Source organism: Cupressus sempervirens, chromosome 8, assembly GCF_028749045.1.
Source record: "Cupressus sempervirens isolate cs-2001-9-10 chromosome 8, ASM2874904v1, whole genome shotgun sequence".
Classification (NCBI taxonomy): Eukaryota; Viridiplantae; Streptophyta; class Pinopsida; order Cupressales; family Cupressaceae; genus Cupressus; species Cupressus sempervirens.
In genome coordinates, this window is record NC_143125.1 from 418,987,136 (window position 1) to 418,992,511 (window position 5,376).

The following is a 5,376-nucleotide window of genomic DNA, read 5'->3' on the forward strand; positions in this document are numbered from 1 at the left end:
GTAATTGAGACATTACATGTGGATATTCATAAGCTCAAGGATCAAACCCAAGAGTAGATTTTGAAAGAAGAGAAGTATTGCAATGATGCATGCCTTGACATTTTTAAAGATGAATCAAGAGATAAACTCCTATCAGTTCAAATAGTCATCAAACAATTTTGAAAGATCTTTGATGAAGCTTCGACTGATGAAGACATTAGACAAGCATTTAAGATGGAGGAGGTATTATTAGAATTAGATGTAAAACTAAAAGATTTTGCAGAGACTAGCATAGAAGTGGACAATTATCAGAAAATAGTGAAGGATAAGTATGATGCTTTGTATTTTTTAGATGCAACCCAAGTGATGGAGATAATAGATAAATTCAAGAGAAAACATCTATACATAGCTTTGGTATAAGGGGGAACAAAATCCAAAAGCTAGAATTTCACATTTGACACTTGGGAAAATTTTGGTTTTTTGGTCCTATCACTAAGGTGCACAAGGTGCACTTCTCCCAAGGTGCATAAGGTGCACTTCTCCAAAGGTGTGTTAGAAGTTTTTGAAGAAGACAGAGGTGCACCGACAGTTAACTGTTGGTTCCAAATTTAGAGCTTGCCATACACTAGAAATGCATTCTAATGATAGTTTAACTCCTATAAACATCTAGAGAAGGTTGAGCTTCTATTTTTGGCATCTCCTATGTCATCTGATAGCTTCCTTCTTCTTATCTACTTCTTTTTTTTAAGACATGTAAAAGCTCATGCACCTATTAAATGATATAAACAAAGGTGGAGTCCTAATTAGCACCATTTAGTGAGTCAGTTTGTATATAAATAGATTTTTTAAATTAGTTTAGAAGCATATGTTTGCATAAAAATATCTCTCACTCTCAACACAAATTGAGGAGATAATTTCTTATAAATTCAAGAATGTAACATGTATTCTAGGCTAATATTTTGGTGCTCTCACTCTGAGTGTAGTTATTCTTGCCAAAGTGTGTTATTTTTGTGGATTATTGTTCATGATAATAATGGAGCCAATAGTATTTTTGTGTTGATTTGATCGTATGATATTTTAGTTATGGTGTTTGCTACGTGTTGATAATTTTTTCTGACATACAGAGTTGGAGAAGATATCACCCATTTATTCCTACATATCTTCTCATCTTACATGAGTGCACTTTTTGTGGCCTTACTATTTGAGAAAAGTGAGAAATCTTTCAGTTTTACTAAGTTTCCATCAATGGATTTGAGGAAGCACTTTTCCTACTTTCATTGCTTTACTACTTGATCTTTTCAATGATTTGACTCACAAATGTGTTGTTACCATGATTTATGTCCATTAGGAATTTCCCTTTCATGCTATTTACTTTTATCTCTTGTTACCTTATCTTTGTTATTTTCTTTGCTAACCCTTGGTTTAATTAAGAATCCATATAGTTTCATTGTTAGATTGCATTCATAAAAAAATATATATATATACCAAAAACATAGCTCTTTATGTGGGCTAATTTTGAAACAGCAAGCAGATTGATCATCTTATCCAAAATTGGTTCAAACCAATAAAGGCTTCTTTGTGAACAAATACATTTATCTTCAACTGAGGAATTCCAATAGGTTGCAAAGTCACCTGGAAACTTGGAGTTGATCCCAAATCAACTTTTCAAGAGAGGAGTTTGAAAGGATTCATGTCATTAAGCATCATGCAAAATGACAGCTCAACACCTATTAGGAATGGCATTGTTAGATGACTTTAGATTGTTCTCTTAGAATATCACTTTGTTAAAGGATTTGCTAATGACTATTAGATCAACATTAATAAAAATAATTTTTCTACTACCACAATAATTAGACACTAATAGCTAGGTTTTCTCTAATAAAATACAACTCACTTTGCAAATTTAGATCTCTATTCAGCCCAATTTGGGTTCATTGACTAGACTCCATCTTTCTCAACTCAGATTTTCTTGAAAACTCTTCAAAAAATCTCCCACATCACAAACTTTTTACTTCTCCTTTGCAAGTATTTTCTCCACTTGTCTTCAAAAATTCCAGTCCAACAACAACATTGACCATCTCAATGCCTCCTTGAATAGGTAGCTTAGATCTTTTTCCTCTTAAACATAACTATAGATCTTAGGATTACGATTAGATTCAATAAATCTAGCCATATCATGTTCTTCCTTCTTCATACTTCTAGAAACATTCTCTCAAATCTTATCCTATGATCGCTCAACTAATCCTTTCCATGTATTAGATAATCTAGCTCATCAATCCTTATCATCTCACGATTTGATTTTTTTGAGAATTCAACTATGTTGACTATAAATATTGTATCTTTCTCAAACTGTTAATTTTTTTAGCACTCATTCATAACTATGTTTTGTTGCTTGGTCATCACTAGATCACTAGGTCATCAATAAATTGTCTTTCTTATTTTACATTGTGTAACTTAGTTATTACTATCACTCGGTATTCTTATCACTCGGTTAATACTAATACTCAACTAATTTTTTTATACTTGAAAATTCTTAAGTTCCTTAATCTTCTACTTCAAATACTCGATTAAGTTTATTAGCTCGGTTCCTTTAATTAACTCTTTATTCTTCTCAAGTTATCATTTTTCCTTGCTTATTGTAATGAATAAAAAACACATTATTTTGTCAAGTACTAACGTTTCAAGTGCCCTTTGTAATTCCATCACACTTTCACATCTCAACTCAACCTTTCACTAAGTCATCTCATGATCTCTTCTTTTCAACTCCTTTGCATCAATTAAATGATATGGCATTCTACACTATTAGCAAATGTCTTACGAGTAAGGTTTCCCATCAATGACAACATAAAAATTGTTCCACAATTGTAGTTTCAACATTTCATGCATATTCATGGGAACTTTACAAGTGATTCGAAGCCAAGAAGAAGAGAGCAATTGAGGAAGATAAAAAGATAAGATAAAATATTGTACACAAATTATGTGTAATATAGAGTGATGAACAATTACAAGAAATTTTGAAGAAGTTGGAGCACCTTTTAAGAAAGAATACAAGACCTATACAAATAATGGGAGGACTCTATGAGGAAGTCATTAAAGAGATAGAGGAAATAGTACTGCAAGTAATGAATAAGACTAATACTTTGCAACCTATATCATCAGGAGGAAAAGCACAAGAAGACAATACCATCTTGTTTACTAAAAATATTCCTACATATCAAATGGATAACACCTTTATGTTCATTGATGGAGTTCAAATAATAGTTGACACTACTGAGGATCCTTTCAAAGACCAATCAAAATTTCCTATTGGAAATTTGGTAAGTGGAAATGTTAAAGGTTACACCACTGATGAGGCAAAATAGAAAGATGGAAAAGGTCATCTAGAAGGGAAAGAAATAGAAGGTCTATTAAAAGAAATTGGTCAATTGTGTATTATCTTTTATGTTACACAAAATTTCATATCTTTTCCGGATAGTGTATATCAAACTCACTCAGGTGATGAAGATAGTTTTCTGTGTCTACCAATCATTCCAAAGTTTTCCAAGATTCTGAAGTTATTGTCTACTGAGTTCACTCAGGTGACAAAGAGAAGTTCAAAGAAGATGAGTGTTAACTAAGCTCACTTAGTTAATGAAGGAAAAGTTGGATGCAACCAGTGTTAACCAAGTTCACTTGATTACCAAAGAAAGTTTGTGAAGATGCAGTGTTAACCAAGTTCACTTGGTTAACATAGGAAAATCATTTCAAAGTTAGTGTCTACCGAGCAAGGTCAGATAAAAAAGAATTTTCTTATTTTGGCATATGGAGTTCAATAGATTTGTTTGTTGGTTCTAGCTGACTAAGGAGATGAATATTAATTGTTCTAAGATGTATTCAAGCCGACTTGACAATGCATAAGGTATAAGTATAAGGTCAAGTTGAGGATTGAATGTATGCAAGTGAATAGAATATATGAAGATTCTTAGAGGAAGTGAATTAGAAGGATAATAAGAATATCCTTGTGGAGCTGCAAAGATACATTGGATCAAGAAGCATCAAGTATACAAGCCAAAATTGAGATCTGTAATCAGCAATTTAGTTGCATTAGAAATTAGGTCATCTCATTGTTACTTTCTAACCATTGTAGTAGTGATTTAAACCTCTAAACAGAGTTGGCTTAATAGCTATTTGTAAGTCCTCTAACAAGGTGGCATTTCTAGATTGAAGTGTCTAAAGACCTCTAAGAAGGCCATTCCTTATAGGCTGATTAAATCCTCTAATAGAGTCACACCTAATAGTGTATTTTGTAACCTTTAATAGGGTTGGCTCTTAATAGGGTACCCTTCAAAAAAGTGAAAAATAGTAACTAGTTGCAATTGGTGGTTTTTCCCAAATTGGGTTTCCACGTTGAATCTTGGTGTCACTTGTGTTCATGCTATTTCTTTTATGTGTGTACAACTAAGATAAGTAAGGTTAATCATAGAAAATATCTTAATTTTTTCATGTTCAGTATTTGACGAGTTTCAATTGTTATTTCAATGCTTACCGAGTTATAACATATACTAGTGTAAATCAAGTGCATGTGTGTTTATCGAGTATTAGTATTTTCAGCGAAGTTTATGTTATGTACTGATATCTAAGGGATCTAATATTCATTTTAGTGGTAATTGATTCACCCCTCCCCTCTCAATCACTCCTCTTACATCCAACAATTGGTATCAAAGCTTCTTGGTGCTTCTAGAGAAGGTTTCAAGGAGCTAAGCTAAAGATCAGGATGTTGTGCAGAAGAGAAATTCTCAAGCTAAAAAAAGATAACTTTTAGGCATGGTGAGAACTTATGAAATTTCACTTGGAAACCATAAGTGATTTAGGTTTGAAATACTTGGAAAATGCTTACAAGGCTCCTACTATAACATTGACTATGGAAGAGATTGTTGAAAAGAAAAATCATAACATCATGATGATTAACATTGCATCAGCTCTTAAATATGTTGAGTTTGATGAGGTCAAAGGATGTGCTACTGGTCATGACATGTGGACCAAATTGAAAGATATCTATGGAGGTGATGATAACATAAAAGAAGCCAAGGCAAAAAGCTTGAGAGGTCAATTTAATCATATGAAGATGAGAGGATGAAAACATTGCAAAATATGTTGAGAGAATCAAAGCTAGTGGTAGTGCTATCAAAGCCTCTGGAGAAATAATCGAAGATGTGATAGTGGTAAGAAAGGTACTTAGAACCCTTCTTCCAATCTATGCAATTAGAGTGGTTTTTATTCAAGAGATGAGATGTGATCCAAATAACAAGATAACTTTGGATTCTCTAGTTGGAAGATTGATTGCATTTGAACTAGATAACTATGATCATTATACTCCTAGTTCTAGAAATCTTGAGTCTACATTTGAAGCCAAGGTAT